Source organism: Aythya ferina (assembly GCF_964211825.1).
Source record: "Aythya ferina genome assembly, chromosome: 5".
NCBI lineage: Eukaryota > Metazoa > Chordata > Aves > Anseriformes > Anatidae > Aythya > Aythya ferina.
The window spans coordinates 63867924-63892136 of NC_140301.1; the positions used below are offsets into that span (position 1 = coordinate 63867924).

At 42.1% G+C, this 24213-nt stretch overlaps 1 long non-coding RNA gene across 1 annotated transcript in view; it reads right to left on the reverse strand.

Annotated features, from left to right (window-relative positions):
- The window catches only part of LOC311437576, a 136449-nt gene that overhangs the window by 7343 nt on the left and 104893 nt on the right, over positions 1–24213 (reverse strand). Inside the window, exons 2-3 of the long non-coding RNA XR_014693557.1 lie at positions 10422–10619; positions 3764–3848 (exon numbers count right to left, since the gene is read on the reverse strand). This is a non-coding gene — a long non-coding RNA (uncharacterized lncRNA). The remainder of the gene's footprint in view (positions 1–3763; positions 3849–10421; positions 10620–24213) is intronic.

The window sequence follows — 24213 nt, forward strand, 5'->3', positions numbered from 1 at the left end:
TCTCAATTCTGCCTGCACTTTAATTACTTTTCTTGCAAATTTGTCTCCGAACACAACTTTTCTGTTTGTTTGTTTGTTGGCTTTGTTTTATTCTGTTTTTTAAGGATCTATTTTAAAACATCTCTGTAGTATTCTACCTATCTTTCTAATATGAAAAAACCTGCTCAGAGTGCACCTATTCTCATCAGATGAATAACAATCCTACATTATGTGACCATTCTGACTTTCTGTATTTATTATTTCCCATTGTGTATTTTTCTATCTAAAACATTTAGTACAAGTATTTATTCTGGAGCATGCGGTAGAGAAAAAGCTGATCTGTTTCGCTAAATGTTATTATGTGCAGTAGAAAAAAATCATTTTCACAGCTGAAGCTTGGTTTCATAAAAGAAAATTGGTCATTTTATTTATTTAATTTTTCTTCTCAGCAGTTACCAGAAATTTAAAATGACAAAATAATTTATAGTACAATAGACCCATTATTATGCTTCTGTAATAACTTGTGGCAGTGGGTAGTTTATGGAAATCTATGCTTTGAAGGTATTTTTTTTTTGTAATGGCAGAACATCAGAAGTTATTTTGAATTTTGCCCACTGTGCTGTCTCAAAATATACTGGAAGTATCTGTGGATTGAATCAGAATTCTCACAGACAAGCCAGAAAATGCTAATTAAAATTCAATAGTTTTTTCATTACCTTCACAAATGCAAATAATGTACTCTAAACACTTGCAAATAAGTGTTATTGATCTTTCTGAGTCAAAGCAGCTTCAGTGCTAATGGGACTCTTTGGTTGCCTTCCTACAGCTTCGAGACTAATTGTACTCACTTATATCCAGCAGCCCTTAGGTGTCCAAGAATGGTGACTGTCCATGCCTCAGAAACCTTGCCAGTCTGAGGATGCGATTTTGCACAAAATTAAGGCTCAAAATATTTCTTGTGTTTTACTATTTTCATTGAGAAAGGGGTGCACTCCATGGTAACAGAGCTGAGCTGCCACTGATTTTCTTCAGGAAAATCTAGAATTTAAAAACTGTCTGGTTTTGAACAGATCACAGACTAAGATACTGGGGGAAAGAAAAAAAAAAAAAAAAAAGCACCACCACCAACAAAAACTAACAAACAAAAAACTATTGCAATGTGGAAGAGACTGAAAACTATTTTTCAAGAAATGGAAAAGAATATTTTTTTCTCTTTCATATAAATATGTGTTGGGGCAATCAGTTAGAAACAGAAGATACAAAGTCAAGAACACTTTGTTCTTGTGTTAGCTTGTTTGCCTCCCAGTGGAAAAAATAATAATAAAATAAAATAAAAGTCAACATATCTCCATGAATTACTTTAATTTCAATTAACCAACATAAAGGAGGAAAACAGCCTACTGGAAACTGCTGATGTAAGCATACTTTCTCAGTTTTACCCCATCCATGGCTGAGGTTGGAAACCTTGTGTGTTCACTCCTAAACCACCCAACCTGAGAAACTAAGGAGCAAACCCCAAACTAGAGGGTGACTGTGAACACGACACAACTGTATTTCCACTCGTGTCCATGGAGTGCTTCCACTTTGCACCATATAATAAACAGATGCTCTGGGGCTTAAAGCCTGACTTAAGAAAGATGTAAGCAGACACTTGGAGACAGGGATGGTGGAAGCTGGGGGGAAGTCACTGAGGACATCCCAGGGCACGTCTGGGAATAGGCAGGGCTGCAGACAAGAGTGGACATGGATGGCAATTGTGGATCTTGAAGGTTCCTGGTATTTCAAAATTGTACTCTTTATAGGATTCTGATGTCCTTCCCAGTAGAAAAACACTGGGCAGGTGAGCAGATTTGTCCTGGTCACCGCGTGCTTCCAGGGGTCAGCTCAGGCTGCAAGGACAGATGGACACGGCTATAGGACATGTCCCTACAGCTGACCCACACACAGTGCTGACCACCTCATTTGGGTGATAGAAAACAACAGCAAGAACTGCTGGGTGAGCAAGAGCAGAGCCAGGAAAGGCCAGGAAAGAGGAGTTTTACATAGGGTGCTCACTTAGAGGCTTTTTGTAGCCCGTCACCACCTGGAAGAGGGGTCCACCACCTGGGAAGGAAGGGTTGGGCTCATCACAAATTGACCCTCCCAGCCTTTCCCACCGGGCTAGCTTTGTTGCAGCAGAGAAATACACTGACTGTCTGAGTTAGTTACAAGCTGGACAAGTCAGGAGTGCCTGTGGAGGACTGCTGCTCATTGAAGTGGAGTGCTAATGGGACTGGGAGCGATGCGTACACCTTGCTGCAGCTGCAGATGAACTGCTGCGTGTCAGCAAAGGCATTTATCCATCCCAGTGGTATTTTTTCAAACATGTAAAAGAAGCACTGAAACCTGGTAAGCTACAAAAGGCTGGGGGAAGACCAAAACAAGTCCTTTCTAGTCACAGGAGAAGTCTCAGTAAGTCTGTGGGGGAAAAAAAAATCACAAATGGAAAGAAAATAGAGCTTTGAAATATTTGACAACTCAGATACAGTATATAAAGAGGTCTAAATCATGAAAACATTTATAGAAAAGGCCTGACATATGCTGCTGCCTTGAATTAATTTGCTTTAATTGATTGGAGAATTTTAGATTCCTGGTGGACGTATGAAGTATTTAATAGTACTGTGCTGTACAGGAGATGTCAGTAAGTCTAAAATATGTTTCTCCTCTGGTTCACAGTTCAGCTGATGCTCTAGGCTTCCATAAAAAACATTTCATTTTTTATTTTTTTGAATTAAAAAGTAGTCTGTCACTCTAAATTGCTTTCCTATGTGTTTTCATCTTGAAAGCAGCAGGTGGATATGAACAAGCCCAAACTTATTTTTATTTCATAGTAATTCCCACAAGTACGAGATTTGCAAGGTACCATTCAGAAAACATGCTGATGCTGGTGGGCAGGAGACCTGTGGGCAAAACTAGGCAGACTTTGAGAGAAGAGGCAGAGCATTAATTTGAAACTAAAACATAGCTGGCACAAAGAAATCTCCATCCAACACCAGCTTAGTTTCCTTTACAGTTGATAATTCTGTTTTCAATGAACTAAACATCCCTGTTCAAACTTAGATCAATGAAGTCTAAAAGGAGGTAACAGAATTTGAACAAAATGATTCTTTTAAAAATGTTTTCTGTCCTTCTAAAGCTATTTCCACATTGGATAATGTAGGGTATAAATCAAGCTAATTAAGGGGAAAAAAAGTTGTTAATTCGACTCTGGTCTCCAAACTAAAGCTAGGTAATGTAACAATGGCTTCCAAAACTGCTAGTTTTAAAGTTTGTTATAGGTGTTGGTGGGTTTTTGGCAGCAGCAGGTGGTTTTGTAGTTGTTTGGATTTGTTTTTGTTTTTGAGTAGTTATTTTGACCACCTACATTTAAAATTGAAACACACACTCCCGATGAAGTCTGCCTGGAGTGCAGAGGGCTGTCACGCACCCACTGCCAGCTGAAGCATCCTGACCTGTGCTGGAGGCCGAGCAGAGCCTTCAGGCCAGCCTCAGCCCTGCAGAGCAGCTGGGCAGCGGTAAGCAGCCTGGAGCTGGGGATATTGTGAAATAACTCTTTCTGAGCCAAGCAGCCAGAGTGGTTGGCAGCAGCATCCCGGCTCCAGTGGAGATTTGACAATTCATTCCACAAAAAAATGGAAATTCAGCTGTTTTCATGGGCGTTTCACTCCCTAACATAGGGGGCTGTATGGGCTGCTCCAGGCTCTGTGCAGAGGTGCCGAGGCGCTCTGTACAAGGTGACACTTACTTGGATGTTCAAGGAGGGAACCAAACCCTTAGCTCTTTTCCCCAAGTCTTTGTTTGGACTTGCACCATGAAGACAGCTGCTCCTGCTTTAAAAAAAAAAAAAAAAAAAAAAAAAAAAAAAAAGTGGATTGATGGATTTTAGACACTTTCACAGCTCAGTAACAGCTGAAACATTTTCCGAATCACAGTTTTGGACAGGAAGGGCTAAATTTTCCCTGAAAGCTCCTCACAAGCTGATAGTTGGTCTGCAGATAGCCCAGGGGAGATACGCCACTTGCAGAGGAAGGCATTGCTGGGGATGAATGCAGAATGCTTTAGGCTCTCGGGCTAACATTACGGTTTGCTATGACAAGTGTTTTACTGGATGAATGTCTGCTCTAGCCATCCTCAAAGGGAAGGAATAAACATAGAGAAGTACAAAAACAGCGCTTAGGTAAGATAAGAAGTTATAATTCTTGACTGACTAAATAAATAAATAAATAAATAAAAGGCAGTTTTCTTCCAAAGGTACTGTGCTCAAAGAGTATGGATGGAAAATGAGACTTTTGCAAAAACATAAAAGCAGGTTTACAGCTCCTTGCCGAATGAGGGGTCAGAGCCCACAGCTCTCCTCTGCCCTGCAGCACAGCCACGTGCTGAGGCACTCGGGGGTGCTCCGAGCCCAGCCGGAAAGCTGGGGCTAAAAGTGAAGTCAATACCAAAGGAGAAGCAATTCAAATGAGCAAAGCTTTGGGCTGTACGTGAGGGAAGCAGAACAAAGTGGCTCCAGGAATGATGGATTGCTTGGAAAAGCAACTTCAAGGCTCTATATGCCCTTGTAATAAACTAGTACAGCAAGAAACAATAAACATAACAAGCAGAATCAAACAGGACTGAAATTAAGAGTGTTTAATCCCTCAGAACAACCTGAGAAATGGTCCCAGCCGGCAGTGAAGGGAGCGCTGGGCCTGCCGTGGGGCAGTGCAGCCCTCCTGGCGTGCCCCATCGTGGGCTGTGTTGCAGGGGGCAGAGCTCTCGTGGCATTGCCCCGCTCCTCAGCACCTGGCTGAAAAATCACCACTTGTGCCTTTGCAGGCTTCTCTTTTGCTGTCCGTCATCTTTGAGTGCTTTATTCTTAGACAAAAAACTCGGTGGCTGAACTGCTTATCTGCAATCAGAGCACGTGCAAGGTATATCCCTCTCCCTTACCTCCACAGATTTATAGGGCTGCATTTCTTCTTTATTTGAAAGTTCATTTTTCAGGGCGGGTGCAGCACATGCAAGCCGGCCCAGGCAACTCATAGTCGAGGAGGCTCGGAGGGGTGGCAGTGGGCTCCTGGCCAGCTCCATGGCCTGGGGTGAGGGCACAAGAGCAGTGCGAGCAGTGTGAGCAGTGCGGTGTCACCCTGGAGCCTGCAGCAACCTGTGCAAGTCACCAGCCAAGCTAGCCAAAGGGCCGTGGCAGCCCAGCCTTAGTCCTCCTGCCCTGGCTAGTGTCCCTCTCCCTCACCAATCCCAGTGAGTGCCGTGCACGGAGTCACTTCACTGGCACCAGAAGTGGCCAGAGCACAGGGACAAAAGATGGAATTGCTCTTTAACTGCAGAGGCAGGTTTAAAACCAGCCCATCTAGCATGTCATTCAGAGAGAGACTGGGTTTGGTGCTTAAAGTACAAGGAGATGCCTGATTTTCCCTGTACTGGTCCATAGAAGCAACCCAGAGCCTCTATGCACATAAACCTGCAGAGCTGAATCAGTTCCAGCCGTGTGGGACAGGTTTATGCCCTTCTGCACATGTTTATGCCCTGCTCCACAGGGTTATGCCCTGCTGTCGTCCAAGAGCAGAGCACAAGCAGCCTCAGCCAGGCCAGAGCCTGCCCTGGTTTGGCTCCTTGCCTCAGCTGCAGTGACCCCCAGGAACTCTGGTGCAGCTGGCGAGTCTACAAATGGATTTTCTTTCCACAGAAACCCTCCAGCCCTCCTTTGCAGACATGCAAGCTTGTCCTTTGCCGGGAGATTTGCTGCAGCATGGAGCTGGGTCCACTGAGTTCCCGTGGTTTATTCTACTCCATGTGCTGACAGTAAGGAATAAGTAGTTTTTATAATTGGAAATATTATGGGAACGTACTGGAATTAACAGGGATGCATTTGTATTTTTTTCTCTCCCTCCCCTTCCCACTCAGGTAACTGGGTTGCAATATAAATGCATGCCTGCAAAACACTGGAGGTGTAAGAGGTGATGCACTGGCTCAGAGCAGCAGTTCACATCGCGCACTCCCATTTCAGATGGATGGCAAAAGGGAAACCTGTGGAAGAGAAGAACTGCTCCAGGTTACCATCCTGCTGCTAACAGCTCTCTGAGGCTGAGTTTGAGGCTGAGACTTCCTTCCTTCTGTGCACTTGTCCATTATCCCTTTCCAAACTGACAGTGGATTTGAGCTCTGGTATAGGAAGCGTGAATAAGTTCTTCAGGTTTTCTGCAGATCTGATGCACGGGTTCTTAATGACCTCTCTGCTCATTGCACACTGCTGTGTGCTCATCCCTACTTGCACATCAGTGGCAGGGGAGAGGAGGGTTGGGGGGAAGGATTGATGACCCTGGGGCTGTAGCCAAAGAGCATCCCACAGGGATGGGCAGGGAGCTGAGAGTGAATGACTCTGGCTTCTTCTAACTCTGCCATGAGAAAACCTCCTTGTCTGCACAGACAGTGCTGATGCCACCCATGTTTGCAGGGCAGTAACCCTGACTTTAAAATTTATGCATGTACAGGTTCTGCTTATCCATTTGCAGGTGAAGATGGCATTTGGACACCTACAGGACAGCCAGCAAAGCCATGGCTGTCCAGGGTGAGAGCTGCTGTAGGCCTGCACTGATTTCCTCTTGTTGCTTATGGTGGAGAGCCTCCTCTGCACATCTGAGCTCACAGGGCTGTTCAACAAGCTTCTTGTTTTCTCCAACATTTTATACTGTCAAGAATGAGACCGCATGAAAACAAAAGTGACATGTTAACCTGTATCAGCTCGTGTGTCATCAGAGCACACTCTATGTCACCAAAGTGATCTACGATCCATGAATTCTTATGTGGTGCTGTGTTTTCAGGGGATGTTCCCAAAGACCAGGGATTCCTACCCTCTGTATTACCCACGTGCAAGCAGCAGCCTCGCATGCAGGCATGGCACCCTGGTGAGCGCTGCAGGTACAGCAGCAAAGCCCTTTCAGTGCTATCCTGAGCAATGCAAAACTAGCTGGCATATCACTGGCTTTGGCATTTTCTAGCTGCTGCAGCTATTTTAGCATTTGCACAGCTAAAGAGCCATCTGAACCGCCAAGCTTGTGATGAGAAGCTCTGGCCCTGTGTGCTGCATCAGCCTGGGACATGATGCCAGTGGTTCGGCGCGATGCATGGCACAGCCTGGTGCAGAAATCCTCTGGCAGACGGCGAGGCGTGCCAGCCTGGCACGCACACCCCAGGCAGCCTCAAGAATGGGTTGGCAAAGGGAAGTGACAGCGTGTCCTGTGGGACCTCAGAGCTCAGCCCTGCACAGAAACCTGCCAGCAGGACTGCCCAGCAGCACCACTGCGTGCTGCTCACACAAGTCACCAGGTGGGACCGAGGAGCTGCAGCGAGCAGCTCTGCTGATGTGATCTCCTCAAGTCTGACTGCCAATTGCTAAAAAAAATGAATTATTATTTAAGAAAGAGAACCAAAATTGGTGGTTCATCTGTGGAACGTTGTTCGTATTTCTTTGAAGAAATGCTGGTTCTGGGAAGCAGAAGTAAAGCTGCAGACAGCAGATTGGTCAGAATTTGATTCATAACTGCTGATTAGATTACTTTTAATCTTTATTCTTCATCCATTTAATATTCTCTTCTCAAATGGACAGCTCAGATTGAGCACTTATGTTAGTCATAACGTGCACTAACTTCAAGGAGTGATTGAATTTGGACTTCTTTACCACATCTTTCCTTCCCTGTGTCACAGTGACTCATATTAAGACAGGAAATAGTGTAGGCAAGCTGACTTTTTTTCCAACAGAGAGACATTTAATTTTCTACATTCCGCATAGCGTAAAACAAAGCAAACTTACAAAAAGCTAGCATTTTTGTGCTGAATGTCCCAGTACTGTCTACCAAGCTAATCTAAGTGCCTTAGGTTAGAGCAGACCTGCTCAGTTAATTTCAATCACAGCTCACAGTGTGAATTTATTTAGGTCACCTGGGTGCAAGGCAGGTTGCTGGCTGTGGGTCTGCTGGGGCGGGTAGACTTTGTATACCCATCTGGGCAGAGAAGCAGGGGCTCTCCTGGAAAAACAGGGGAAACTTCATCACCTGCTGGGGGGCCAGGCAGCAACAGGGGGATTTGTGTGGGAGAGGTGGTGCAGAGACCACAGCAGGGCTGAAAAAAAATACAAACCTCCTATTTCAGTTCTCAATGACTTGAAAGTAAATATCTCAATAATAGAATCTTATTTCTTTGGTGGAGGGTAAAATTCCCACAGACAACTTTGGGGAAACACTTTTTCATTCTACTGAAATGAAACGCCTGAAAAAAGCATTCAGTCAAGGAAAATTACTCTTTGCAGGTGTCATGAGCAGAGCATACGGAGGGAGTTAATCTTGAGGGGTGTTGTTTTAGTAGAACAAGAAGCATTAAACATTCTGTTTTGGAGCTCCCTGTACATTTTTTTTCAAAGCATATTGATGCATTCAAAGGAAGAAGGATGCAGCGATGGAAGTGGTACTGTGTGTGTTTGTACAACCAACATTACAAGCCTGGGTTTTGCTCTTTTCCTCCCACTCTGGATTGTGGTTCCTGGCAGCCTCCTGGGTTGCAAGGAGAGAGAGTAAGAACAGCACAAGCTCTGTCCTCTTCCAAAGGGTAACAGGGCAAAATTTGTTTGGGCTTTGTCAGGTCGCCTAAGCTGACATGGCAAAGTGTATTTTCCCCATAAGAAATCTTTTAAATGGAACAAAATAGTCATTATAATGAGCTTTTCTTTAGACTGCATTCTGATTGTTTAAGATGTGAAGAATTTTCCCTTGCACGTTATTTGCTTTTACCCCCATGCAGCTAATGCTCTACTTAACAAAGCTGATACATAAACTATTTTGAATGGCTTTTCAGCTCTTAACACTGAGAACAACTTAATTAGGCATGATGAATTCAAACGACCTTGTGGATCTTGTAATGCCTTCTGTAAGGCTATTGCCATCCTGTAGAGGCCACGTGTTCCTCAGTGCTCCGCTTTCTTTCACCTTTAATAGCCATGAATATAATTTAATATAGAGTAGCTATGTAATAATCTAAGTGCAGGCAGTGACTTGTTCAGTACAGTGAGGTGATTATGCCTTGGACTGTAAGACTTTTTAATGTAAATGTATGATTTAATTAAGAGATGTGGAAGGAGGAGGAAAAAAAAAAAAAAAAAAAAAAAAAAAAAACTAACAAAACAAAACAGGAAAATGATACAACAACATCTGCACATCCACCCCTCCAAGCAAAGATGATCTGTATGCATGTCCTGGCATAGGCAAGCCTTAGAAGTCTGCGGTTTAAGCAACAAAAATATCATTGAAGTCCTGAAAAAAACATGTTCTGAGAGGAGAACAAACGAGGCTGAGGGGTCAGGGATGTGTGGCCCCATGGCGAGCAAACTTGCAGCATGCCTGGGACACCCTCACTGCAGTGATGTGCCTTAGGACCAAGGTCTTCAAAGTTGGTGATCTACTGCCAGTAGGAGGATGGAGATAGAAAGATAGCATAAAGTTATCACAGATATCCCAAACGGGTACATGTATGTATTAGTTAGTTCTGATTTCATTAGATTCCTATACTGTGAGGGGGGAGGAGGAATAAATTGTACAAATTGACTGGAAATCTGTATTAATGAGTGGTCTGAAGTCTCCAGATCAGTTATTCCCTTTTGGAAAAGGGAGCACTCCTCCTGATCCCTTGGGATCCCTTCCCAAGTCCCTGTGCCCTACATACAGTTCTTCCAGCAGGAATCATATTGACCTGTGTGTGTTGCCACATCTCACTAGCTAATGGTGGTGTTCATTCTAATTCCATATTGTTCCTCTGCATCAGGAAATTCCATTTTCCTATGTGACCTTCCAAATTTTCTTTGCTAAAAGCACATCACTGCCTTTGTCTTGGCTGGATTGCCTCGCTGTGATTCTTGGGCCATTTGTCCTGTTCACAGTTTTGATCCTAACTTCAGAGTGGTTGCAGTCCTTCACAGCTGCCACCCACAAATTGTGTAGGTGAGTTCTTCATTCCATGACACAGGTTCTTAAGGAAGTATTAAATAGACCTGAACCCAGGACAAAATCCTAAAGGAATTCATTTGAAACGTCCTCTGAGTTTGACAGCAGAACATCGATAGATGCTCAGACTAGCTCTGTGCTTACTGTATAGTGTTTTATATACCCACCCCCTTCTCCCCAACCTTTTTTCATATACCCACCTTCTCCTCCCCCCCAAAAAAAAAAAGTTTTAGTTTCTGAAATCACCATGGGAAGCTGTATCAGATAGATTACAAAACACATCTCATTACCACAGTGAAAATATAATGTTTGTTTTCACATACTCTGTCAGTTGAAAATGAGATATAGGACAAACAGAAGACTTGAAAAAATATACTTTTATCAATATTATCTCCTTTTCTATACAATAATTACCTCTATTGTTGTTCTGTGTCCTTGGCAGGCAGTGACTTTTCTCCCTTGCTCCCCTTACAGGGAAGTCACCGTGCTATATTTTGTCATCCATGGACAAGGCACTTGGGGGTTCTCACCCTGAGCCCCCTCCAGGGCCCATGCAATGCTGGCTGTAGATCACAGACCTGACGAGATGTTGGAGAATGTCATTGGTGTTTTCTGGAAGAAAAATGAACACAGTTGGGTGTGTGCCTTCCATAACTGCTCAATAATGGTTTCCTCTCTATGTACAACTTGGTTAAATAAACCTATTTCTCCAATGTAATTCCTACCCATGTTGTTATAAATACAGAAATGGAGGCTCAACTAAGGATTTAGGAGATGTCATTGAAGTCAAAAAAATCAAGAGAAAAAAAAATCATTAGAAATCCCAGGCTGATGTGCATTTTGGCAAGACAAAATCTGAAGTGCTGGAATGTAATATATAAAATAGCACTAGAATATAAATCATGACAAAGCAATTAGTCTTGTTTCTAGTATGAAATGCAGTTTGCAGCATATTAAAATTCCGACGAGCTCCATCTGCTTAAACTATGCTTACTTATAATTTAATTACACAAGGTATCCATGCCTGAGTCATTAACAGCATTATGAATAATGTGATTCATTAGCAGTGGCCTACATGTGCTGTTTGTTTCTTTTTGTCCCTGAGATATATATCAGTTACTTACAAAGATTTATATTTTGACAATCTCCATCTGGGCTATTCTAATACAATTTTCCAGGACATATTTGTTCTATTCCAGTGAGTAAGGCATGTTGCAATCTTTCTCTGAGGTATGGGAACAGCTTTATAAGTGCTTAGACAGATGTGTAGTTCCACAGTGTCGGTGGAGTTGCATTTTCTCCATATAAAACTGCTTTTTTACAACCACAAGCAATATTCTGCTGTGTTTCTGTCGGTAGTGTTTCAGTCAATATTGTGACTTTTTTTTTTTTTCCTGAGTTGGGATGGTAACTTTGCAGGCAGGCAGCAAAAGAAGTAAGATGCATTTTTTTTTGTGGACAGGTGGTATTGAAAACTAGAAAAAATAAAATCATATTTTTTAATGCAAAACATTTGGATAAAACAAGTAAACAAGTCAATCTTTTCAATAAAATTTTATATAGTTCAAAGCTTTTCCTCTCCCACTGACATTCAGTTTGTATGGTTAGTATTTCTTTATAGAGTTATCTCTTCAAGTAATGTAAATGTAATCACATTAATACCTCAAGAATTTTTATAGGAAGCAGGACAGCAGTTAACTGACTAATTATAATAGTCATCAGTGTGTGACAACTGCTAACCAAAATCTAGTCATGGTGTTAGGGTCTGTTCTCATACATATGTAATGTAAAACATCCAGCATTCTGTATATACCAAACCTTATCCAAGAAGACAGATTTAGGCACCTGTAATAAGAAAAACAGATGTTTCCCAGCAAGCATCACTGCATATTTACTCCATGTTACACTCTTACCCAACCATTTATGTTGGCTCTGTTTGAGGGCAGGATGATGCACTTGGTGAAGTTCTGGTCTGAACTGATTTAGCTTTTTGACTTTTACATACCTAATGCATATGCAGCATATTTTGCTCATCTCAAGGAAAACTTTTCAAGAATGGTGACAAATAGATGATCAGAAGAGATAAAATAGGCACAATCAAGCCAGACTGATGCTCCCATAGTCTCTGTTAGAAACATGCCCTATACTCTTGACACAGCTGAAAGCTACTTTCCATGGGGACAGCAGAACTCATGGACAGATCCCATAATTTGTTCCAGAAGTTCCCTGTTTTGAGGAGAGATATTAACATTATGAAAGCAGAATGGATCTCTCAGATCCCCATCAGTCCACAGTCTCAAGCAATTTCATGCCTCTTAATCTTTAGATATACTTATTAACTTCCAGGGGAGGTCTAAGGCTGTCGCAGAGTCAGCCTGAGGATCACTGCAAGAGGTGATGTAGCTGCTAAATGGTTTCAGAATGAAACCTTTCGCTTTCTGGAAAATCCTACATTTTAGAATTGGTGAGGAATTAAGGGGTGACAAATGAGGTCTGAATTGTTACAAATAATCTATTAAATATGAAACGCTACACTTCTTTCTTGCTAACATTTAGGCAGTTTTCTGATGATAGCTTGAAATAGTAGGACCCTTTGGGGGGAAAAAAAAAGCAAGTAAGGGAGCTTTCTGGGGGCTGTCACACAATGGACAGCGATGGTTTGAACCCACAACCTCCCAGTTACTCTAAGGTAAGCGTGTTGGCCAGTCAGATGGTTTTGTTCTCCTGATGAACACAACATCCGCAAAGACATTCCTCCAGGAACAGCTCACGTGTACGTGCTTTGAGAAGCAATGGAGAGAATGCAATAAATATGGTAACTAGCAGGTGATGAGGAATCCGATGAAAATAAATTCAATACAGCTATGAAGACTAAATGAAAGTCTTAGTACATATATAAATCTTCTGCTCTTTATTAAGTCCTGCAAAGATTTATTAAATTTTGTATGGCTTAAGAAATACAAAAGAACTGTAATAAAAAAGGAGAGTGGAGATTGCTTATAATTCACATTTTAATAATGGTCAAATGGGTTGATTATATCTTTTCTGATATGATGAATATTACAGAATATTATACAAACTAATATTTGTGGAAAATTTATGCAACTCATAGATGTTCAGGTTGTTCAACCTTAAACTATAAAAGTAAATCATTTTATATCTTTAAATATCTTTGGCATCAAGGTTTCTACTTAAAAGCATATGATTTCAGTGTTATTTTTATCAGAATCTCTTGCTTTTTGTGGAATTTAAATTTAATTTATACAAATGAACTGTTATGGGCTGTATAAAGTTTTAATCTCTTCCCAGACAGTGTAAGCGTAACTCTGCTGTGTTTATTCCCAGCGTGTTAACTCAGGTCTGGAACCAGCTGTGAGCAATGGGCATCTGATAACAGATAGGTGCAAGGAGGGCTTCCACCTCAGCAAGAGAAGGTGATGTTGACTGAAGAGCCCCCTGAGAGAGGTCAAGGCAGTACAGAGCAGCTCTTTCCATGAAGACCTTATCCAAAGAAGTCATATATGAGAAAACAGAAAAGGAAAACAACTTAAATAATTAGCCACAGTCAGTTGAGGTGTAAGGTAAGGAGTGCACAAAAGACAGGGAATACCTGTGGATGGATAATGGTTAGGTCTGGTAGCTGTTTTGCTGGAAAACAACACCTGGCATTCTATAGTACAGCAAGAGGCAATCTAGTTTTAGAAGGCACCATTCAACACTATAATCAACTTTGTGTACAAGAGCCACAGAAGAATAAGCTAATAAGCTGTAAGGAAAAATGTCTGCCTGGCAATGTCTTATCAAATTGAAAGAGAGCAGCTATCAGCCTGATTGTTGTGTGTTTTAATTATTTTACTAGGGGAGTGAAAGAAAAAAAGAAAAAAAAAAGAAGATACAGATTCTGCCTGAAGCATGAACTAAGTGGACACATTGCTTCAGCTGGTCCCTTCGTTGCTCATGTGTGCAGTCTTAGCCAGGACTTTGGAGGGAACTCAGATGAGCTTGCAAAGAGGGAGCTGGTCACCTTGGAAGTCTTTCTTTGCTGGAGAGCAGGAACACACCAACAACACATCAGGCTGACTGGTCTATGGTAACTCTCTTATCACCAAAACATGCTGACAACTTCAAACCTTCATTTACATCACATATAGTTCTGAACAAAAATGAAGTTATTAAAAATTCCTATTAACAAGAAAGTTTACAGGAGGACCAAGGGACCTCTATATAAGCAAGGGAAAATCAATTGATTAACTGAAGAAAGGATGGTGAAGTAGCCTGAAAGTGAAATTATGGTGCTTGGAATATGTTTTCCATTGAAAAAGCAATGCAAAGTTCCTTTATCAAAGGGCACTTGTCATGGGAGCTCAGACGGAGGGCTCAACAGACTGAAGCCTCTCAGGGATCTACGAAAAAGACTTAAGAAATTCAAGAACAGTAAAGCCACAGGAGTAAGGGTTCTGAGGGTTCTGAAAAAAATAAATTAATTGTAAAATAAAAGGGATAATAGGAAATAAAGTCACATTTCTTTGCTCTGGTGAGATAAGATACACATGAGGACTACAATGCTAACTTCTTTAAAGAAATGACATGTAAAATAAGCTATGGATATTAGCATATTACACTAATATCACGGAATGCCTATTGCAGAATTATCTCTGTCCAGCACAGACAACTCCACATATAGTTATTGTTTAAATATATTAGTGGCTTTCTTTTTTTTCCCTGTAAGATCTGAAGGTCATTCATATTTGTTTCCTTCTCAGAAAAATGTGAAAAATAAAATGCAAAAGTAGGTCATTACTTAACTGCAATATTGACAGATGGATTTTCCAAGTGTGATTTCTAAATTTGAGTATATATAAATGGGTGAATTTGGCTAAAATGCATCCAGTAGTATCTGTGTTTAACTGTATGTCCTTTTAATGTATATTGCATATGAAGAAATTTAAGAGTTGATTTGTAAATCGTTGAAAAATTACCTTTTTTTTTTCATACAAAGAGTTTTTGAATATATGAATGTTCAGAAAATAAGCCACACACACACACACAAAATCAAAATAAAGAACCAAAACCCTTCATAGTGAGGTTAATAGTTAATTTGATAAACTTGTGAAGCACTTGCAGAGTTGAACTTGTTTTCCCTGGATTTACAATTTACCATGCAAGATAATTCCAAAATATTGTGCACTCACAAATGGAGGTAGGGATAAAGCTCCACTGATCACTTTCCTGGGTGGATGAATTTGGGAGAGAAAATACAAACTTGGTCTGAACGGATACTGAAGCTTGAGGGGCTAACCTACAAAAATATTTGTGAAGAAGCGATTTGGTTTACCGCTAGATCTTCCAGAGTGTTTATGGATTAACGAGGATGACAGCAGCACTGGGGGTCAGTTTCCACTGGTACTTTCAGGAAGTCCAGAGCTGGTTGTGCTGCAGCCTCCTCAGCTCCCGGAGGGGAGGCACAAGCCCCGTGTCCGCCCTGGCTGCCCACACAGGACATGTGCTGGTGCTGTTCTGTAGTTGTTGCTCTGACGGTACAGACTGTGCTTACTCTTTGTTAAGTTCATCATAATGCAAGAGTTCATGTGACACCTGTGCTCTTGTTATTAATGCCAACTGTAAATGAAATATGGAGAAGACATAACTCCATTTTGCTGTTGGTGCTTGTGATCCCATACGAGCCTCAGAAACCACTTTTGTTCCATTGGTCTTCCACGCTTTAGCATAATTAACTTTTATAGTTGTCAATATTAATGTTTTCTTGTCCTCTCTGGCCTTCGCCCTCCTCCACAGACATTATCTGGGGTTTGCCATGACAGCCAAATATATTAGTTACATGGTTTATTCTGCCTTCTTGATTAAAATCTGTTGATTGAAAATCTTTACCCTGATAGAGTGGGAAAATGTGGTTGTTCTCTCCCTCCCCTACGGGAGCAAGGAAATTTACTAAATGCACTGTCAGAAACAACAGCTTTCCATGGCTTGTCTGACAGCTGAAAACCAGCCAGCTCCTGGGGCTTGGCCACGGCTGAGCTCTGCGTGGCTGCTCCTGCCAAAAACGCCTCCTGAAGGTCCCAGCATCACCCCTGTGCTGACACTCACCCACTGCCAGCAGTTGGCTGCCCAGCAGGGCCGGGACAGCTCTTTGTGGTGACTGTTTTAACAATTTGTTGAGAAATAAATAAATAAATCAAGCGGCATTTTCTGCTGGCTGGGTGGAGCGCCAGCAATAACACCACGTTCACTGCAATTCCAGCTGGGCTTTGTAACACCCAGATGTGTGAGGGACTGTCAGAGGACACCAAACCCTTTGTTGCCTTGGTGGAGGGGACAAATGTGTCTGGAAATGTGCAAACCAAGCTTTGTTTCAGCACTTTGGGAAGTGCTCCCTGTCCTGGGTGCTGAAAACAGAGGAATAGCCTGTGTAAGAAACAGGTCGGGCTCACGCCAGGAGCAACACTCACAGCCTGTAGGAACACAACAGCTTCGCTATGTGGTCAATCACTGATCGAGGTTCATTGCATCCTGTGAGCAGGCAGAGGAGAAATCTGGTCATAATGAAGCTGTTTTACTAAGATGAGAAGCTATTTTAGCCTTAGGCTCCTACTTGGCTTCTTTTCAGTTCATACAAAAAAAAATAAATAAATAAATCCCACCGCTATTAAGTATTTAAAATCAAATGTGGAAAGGAAAATATTTTTGCTCATTGTTATTTTCAGGTTTATCTTTTCCCTCACAAGAGTTTGGAAACTAATACTGTTTAAATGTTATTATTGGAATGAAAATTCATCCTTTAAAATGAAGTCCTGGTCAGCATCTATTATTCTGCGAGTCAGGCAGCAGCATCATGAAGATTCATCCTGGCCTAGTGCATGGAGACAGCACAAGACTGGTGTGGAGGTTTCCAACTGAAATGCTGAATTTTCTCATTTATTATCTGTCATGGTGGTGTTTTTCTTTCTTGTCTTTTTTCTTTTTCTTTTTTTTTCCTACTGTTATTACTGCTGATTGCAAAGATTTTTAATGCCTTCTTTGCAATCAGCACTCTTTCCTCCCTATTTATTTATTAATGCCCCAACCCGTATTTGTGATCTCAAAATTGCTCCCATGGTGACAAATGGGTAATGTCACAAAGAAGCTGATTGTAATATTACTGCTTGGACAGGGCAGGAACTCAGGCTGAGCTAAATGGAAGAGCTTCTGTTTACCCACAAATACCCTAATACACAGTAATGAAGGCAAAGGAAATGTAGGCAATTCAAGAGGTGTATGGAATAATTAATTATTTTTAATCTTCCAAATGTGGCAATGCTTTCTGTTCATGTGGAGAAAAAGGTGCTATGCAACGTGAGCTGTAATTGTGATGCAAAAATATTACTGAGAGGCAGAAAGACGCAAAGATTTCCATCTAGACTTGTATCCTGTGTCTTATTTGTGGGTACAAGACCCAAGGCCGTTATCATCTGGGCTGATGGATCTTCAGGAGCTAAATATAAAAGGTAATAATACACAGTGGGCATGTATGGGAAGATGCAACCTAAGGGCAAAGTTAGGGCAATTGGTCTCTCTGCCTTCTACTCAGCATTCCATAGCATCAAAATACAATGAATTTCTTCCTGCATTACCCCTCTGGAGCCCTCTAAACACAAAAGGGGGATGGCCCTCTCAAGCAGGGTGAGGCTCCCCTGTGGTGGACCTCCCTGCGTCGCAGTTACAGGTTCTTCTGCGTGGCACGAATGGAAACTGCAAGGTGAGCTGAAGCTAATTAAAAGACATTGATTTGCTCTAAAAATCCTATGGATGAAAATTGTAAAATTGTAAATGAAAATTGATTTTTTTCTTTGTCACAGAACAGGCAGTAAAAGAAGAGGATTTTTAAATAGCTTTATGAGTGCGTAGGCTAAGGAACTGTTAAAAAAAAAAAAAAAAAAAAAGGAGAGAAAGAGAGAAAGAAAGATCTTTCTGTTCAGGACTGCAGAAAAGCACAAACTGTAGCACATGAACATTTTGTAGATCCAGCACTTCTTTGGCACTGTAGCTATCCTGATCCCCAGCTTTCAAAACCCACTTCTCCCAAATATGCACCACGTCAAAGCAGCCAGTAGGCACATCTTTGTATTTCTCTAAAATATCTGAAATCAGTATATTTCAATATATCAATGCCTGACTACTACAAGCTGCTTTTGCAATAACTTTTTTTCTCCTTTTCAATTTCCTAGGAGGATTTACTCTCAGCTGCAGGGTGCTGAACCAGAGCATTTCATTCCCATTTAAAGATGAAGGATCAAATCCTTAGTTATGAATGTTCAGACTTGTTCAGGGATTCAGCCCATTTCCACCAAGCTACAAAAGGGCTGTTTCCAACACACCTCCATGGCAAAGGGTGGTATTCTGCAGGGAGCTTGCACAAAGAAGTGTGACTCAGTGGGCACAGAAAAATGAGCTTCCAAGGGCCAAGGCAAATCCTGCAGGTGGCACTTTTAAAATATGAACCAACAAAGACAAGCCTCACGGGTTTGCCTGAAGAATTGAATGATGTTAGTTCATTGCTACTGAGGGAGGAAGGATGATGAGTTACTCTTAGCAGAAAACAAAACAAAACAAAACAAACATATAGAGTGTTCTGCATAGAGACATCACTTGTAGATGTTTTTTATTGTTGTTTTTAACTGTCCTCTCATTTTGACTCCTCCCTCCCCCATTAATGTCATATTCCATCAACTGAGTTTTGAGCTTTATCCCTGAGAAATCAGCAGCTGTTGATCAGCAACATGATGACTGCTGGCACCCTACCTTGCAGTTTGCACCTTCTCCCAGCTGTGTTTAACCAGCTGATGTCCCGTGTTTGGCAGCATGCTTCTGATGCTGCTCCACCAAAGCTGGCAAAGAAAAGCTGGCATGCTGGGAGAGCCTGGGAGATGCTGGGAGATGCTGGGAGCTTTCAAGCTGGATGCAGGGCCAGAGCAACAGCAATGGAGGAGCACAGCAGAGGGATGTGGTCATATACCCAGTCTTCGGCATCAAAACCTCATGATCTATTAAGTGCCTAATTGCCTTATACAGCATTCCTGAATTGCTGCTTATAATCTGGCAGAAATTACTTTCAAAAATATTATTTATTTCTATTCCTTCATTAATATTCAAGATTATGCATGGATTACCAGATACTTTTTCTGGAACTTCTCCTTGCATCATGGAAATCCCAGCATCCTCCTTCTGGGCCACAATTTCCCCTCAGCAGCAGCACTGATGCAAATCTTTATCAACATCCATGAAAGAAATGGCGCTTCTAAAATTTTATACTGGTACAATTTTCCTTAATATCTTCTTTTGTGGATGGTGCTTTGTGTTTATGAAGCATTGGATAAAGTGTATAAATACTAAATTCAATGAGTTCTGCATACTGAAGTGCTGCAAATGGGAACTGAACACAATGCCTCAAATGTTCTTGTTATGCCTAAGCCCAAAGGGACCATCTGTGCAAGCATGTAGGAGCATAATGCTATCCATGCACAGTTCACATTTTGGTGGAGACAGTCAGGCTGAGCTGAATTCCTCTCAAGGAATCTTGTGAGGGAAGTAATGGCCCAGCTTTGGAGAGCAGAGTAATCCTCATGAAAACCATGCAAAATCTGCTAAATGGTGGTTCCTCAGAAGCAGCCTTTCCACAAACCCCACTGTCCACAATGTGCACAACCAAGGCAGCCTGTGACTCATGTTAGATGCCTTTATCCCTTCTGCCCTGCTGTCAGTCAGCTGGTGGGAAATTTAATAGTGGCCAATGCATTACCTTTTAGGCACCAAGTTTTCCTCTGAAGCTGTTTCCCTCTTGAGTCACACCTCTCAGACTGCTGGGACTGCCTCTGCTTCAGGCTCCTTCCCTCTCCCAGGCCCTAGAGCAAATATTGATCTTTCCCTATCCTATTAACCTAGGCTGTTGCTATTATTATGCATGGTTTACATTACATTTATGCTTTGGAACAGAAGAGGAAAAGCTCTGGCTAAGTTTTTACCCACTGCAGATGTCCCTATCCCATCCTGCAGGGGGCAGAGGGCTGGTTCTGTCTAAAATACCAAAGGGGTATCTTAAGAAAAAGACTCCTCACTCACCCAGGATATTGCCAGAGATCTTTTGTCTCTTGTAAAAGAACCCATTGTACGTGATCTCCTCTTTAGCTCAATTTGTAGTTCAGCTTGACTTTTCCACTCTTACCTTGTGCCAGTTCCCAAGGACAAGTCATGCATTTGGTCTCCAGTACCTCCCACGCTGAGAATCAGCCCTGCCCTCCCTCTGTGCTGCAGTAATTGCTGCCTCCCCAAACACTTAATTTCTCTCAGGAGAACGCCAGCAATTTTTTTTCAGCAATTTTATTTCCTCAGTAATTTTCAGTTCATCAGCCCACTGTTGTGCCTTGACCTAGCAGAAAGCCCTCATTAGTCTGTCTTGCTCCCCTTTTCTCCCTCGTCTTGGGACAAGATGGCTGGCATTGTCTTTGTAAACAACAGGCTTGGAATGTAAATTTCCATAGAAGGACACAGTTAAATATTCATTTTGCAATTACAGTAACTGTGTCTTTCTCAAAGATCAGCATGTTGAAATAAAATTTGTTTTGCCATGTGTAATTACTTGACACCTGAAGAGCAGCTGGTGAGGTATTGTCTTGCCAGCATCACTCTTCAGGTCTGGAAGGGAACGTCATGTTTAAATTCATGGTGGGGCACTTCTGTGCCTTTTAAACTGGTAGTTTTTACAATATTTCTGCTGCAAAGATAGTCTCAGACACAGCTCAACTGTCAATATGGTCTGTATGGTTTGTCTTTTATGATCTATCTCTGAATTATTCTTCCTTCATGGAAGATACCAGTATGCTTCAATCTATTGCCTTATAACTATGCTGCAACTTCTTTGTGGTGTATAAAGTGTAGAAATAGCATCTTACTTCATGGTAAAGTAGATAAATAAATATATCTGAAATAAACATAGTTGCCAAATCGTGACATGGCTTTAGAAGAAACTTCTCCATCCCATTTGTCTGTTCTCTCAGCAAGGCATTAGATAACACCAATCAGAATTATATCACAAGGCACAAAGCTGGAGAGCAAACACATGGGCTAAAGAGAACCTCATAGATTTGAGCTAATAATGTTTGTAAGCTAGCACTACCTTTCAGCAAAGGCTTACAAACGAGAAAGTTCATCTTTAAGTAGCTTTCCATTTACTGTTGTTACACCATTCATTCCTTTCTCGAGATTTCTTGCAATAATATCCTGATATGAGGGTAGCTAATTTACATAAAGCTAATTTACTAAAACTATGGAAAGTTATTAAGATCTGTTTTTTATTTTCGTTGATACACGATGTCCTCACAGACTCTTCAGCTGCTACCCAGTAAAACATACCCATCCACACACCATTATGGAACTGCAAGTGCTGAAGCATCACCACCAAAGCAAATCTGAAGCTTGCAGATGATGACAGGAGGCTGGTCCTGATTCCATCACAGCCAACCTTGTTATTTCCCCACTTCATCATGTTCCAAACTGTTCTCCATGACATTTCTCATCCATGTTCATTTGGGTTTTGGCAGGTTTGACATGGAAGTCAAACAAAATCACGAAATCAGTAACAGCTGAAACCATGACCAGGACTGTATGAATCCATCTGCTGGAAGCTTTGAGGCCACCAAATACTGTGATTACTTGGAGGAGGCCTTCTTTCCACATCTATGCTGCACCTGGGTTCTTTTCTTCAAATAACTTATTAAAATAATGCTTCAGAGGATTAACTGGCTTTTGTACCCAACCGCTTAAGGCAGCTGGTGCTGGTGGCATACAATATGCAACTGAGCCAAGTCCTGTATTGTCCAGGTTTTGTTTTCTGTGTGGTTTCTGAATCCCTTAACACTGCCTTTGACTGTAGGAAATAATTGACCAGCTGTTCTTCCATCAGATACAACAATATAGGTTACAGCAAAAACAACAAAACTATTTTGGGTATAAAAGATGGCAGTTAGCACAGAAAAATCATTAAACCCCCACTTTCCATTATGACATGCATCCCTGTATCAGATTATTCAGTGCTTATGGTAACAGTATTATTGGTTCTAGATGTTCCTTGCACTCACAGAGATTATAAACCAAAAACTGTTTGAGAAAGAGGTTAGAAAAAGGAGAACAAGAAATTCAGGATTCAGCCACTATGTTGTAACCATCTGTGTTTTGTCTTCCACATACACGTTGGGGATGAGTCTGGGAACTGAGTCACTGAAAGAAGGCACCATCTGATGGCCAAGTCCTGGCCACTGACAGAGGGGTGTCTGTCATCCAACATGACTATCTTTTGCTCACCCTTTTATTTTATTTTTTTAATTTATTTTTTTCTAAAATGTTAGCTTTTGTAGAATAAATAGAAATGGGCAAACCAAAATTTTGAACTGCTTATTAATGTTTTTGCATAAAACAGCTTTAAGAGTCAACACTTTTGGCTTGTGTTTGGGGGTGGAGGGTTGGAAAGTGCTGCTTGTCTGTAAAAAAGCAAATCTAACAGCCAGATTTCAGTGCTGGGCAGCAAAAGAATGGCAGGACACTAGGAAAGGCCTGCTGGCCTCTACAATTTATTCTTAAAAGCAGGAGAGAACTAGAGATCAAAGAAAAGGAAACACAGCTCTGTCTAATCTTGATGCTTTTGTAAATTTTTCAGCTTCTGCCAAGCCCCCTTAGGACTCTCATTTGCCTTGGGAGTGAGAAACCTAAAACCTAAATGTATCTTTGAGGAGCAGGGTTTAATCTTCCTGTTCTATGGCAATGAATGTGTTCATCTCCACCACTTTGCCCAAAACTTTTTTGCTGCCTAAGCTGTAAAGTGGTCAGGATGAGGATTCTTCTCACAGTGGGTAAGGTCTGCACTGATCATAAGTCTCTCTGGAACAACTGGAAGAGTGGACGGTGCTTTTGTGTGATTCATCCTGTCCTAAGGGGCATGGTTAAGATAGATGGAAAGACAATTCTTCTCTAGAAGTATCTTTCCTGTTCTGGTGAGTGTAGTTGGAAACTAGTTGTAAACAACATGCCTTAAATAAAGTGCAGTGATAGGAACCCACTAGTGGCTTTCAAAACACTTAGGATGCGTGCATACCTAGAGCCTGGCCATCCCAGAGCTGCCGAGGGATGCAGGCCCCACCCCCCTGTGAGGAAATGGGATGCAGGTGCAGAGGGCTTTAGTTATAAGCGGGACACAGTGTGCAGATGCAGTGCCACCTGCACCACATGAAGCCCGTGTAGGTGAGCACAAACTCAGCAGAGCAACAAAAAGGAGGTGAATGTGTTTTCCTTTCTGATAGCACATGATTTGTCCAGGATCTTACCCATCAGCAGCAAGCTCCTCATGTACATGGGGTTGGGAAAGTCGGAGAAACCCCTGCAAACTTATAGGGTGAAATGATTTCATAACAGCAACTAGGGCTCTGTATGGGTACCCAAAGTGGCTGCTGCGCAGTGTTGAAAGTTACAATGGAGAGCATGCAGTGGAAAGCAGGGAAACGAATGTACGACAAGAACCTGTGAATTCATTTGTTTTGCTCCAGGCAGCAATCTGAACCAAACCCTCTGGCATCCTGGGGGACCCTGGGGCTCTCTCTGCTTTGCAGCCTGTGTGAGCTTGGCATTTCCATTCCTGCACCCGATGGACAGCCCCATGATCGTGCTGTGGGGAGCCAGCCACGGCAGCACGAGTGGCTCTGCGGTCAGTCTGCCAAAGCAGCTGCCCATGTCCTGCTGCACGGCCACTGCTGGCTGGAAGGAATTCGCATCACGCCGAGCAATTAGCACTCTCACCAGCTGGCAGAGCACAGCCCTGCCAGAGGCTCAGCACCAGCAAGGCGCCCGCCCCGGCCCCTGCTGCCCCTTCCCGTGCCAGCACGCCCTGTGCAGTGCTGGCACGGATACAGGACTACATGTGTCACTCTGTACTGACTTCACATTAATGGTCTAGCACAAAGCCACACACCTATCAATTATATATTACATGAGACATATAGCACAGCATTTCTGCAGGGTCTCCACACACCACATGCCCAGTACAGGTGTATTTATAGCAAAAAGGTTGTTCCTGCACCAAAGTGCTTTCAAGCTCGATAGTTATGACAGAAGCTGAGAGAAAGGAAGAATTATTACACCCATTTTCCCCTTTTAGAATTGACGTCTA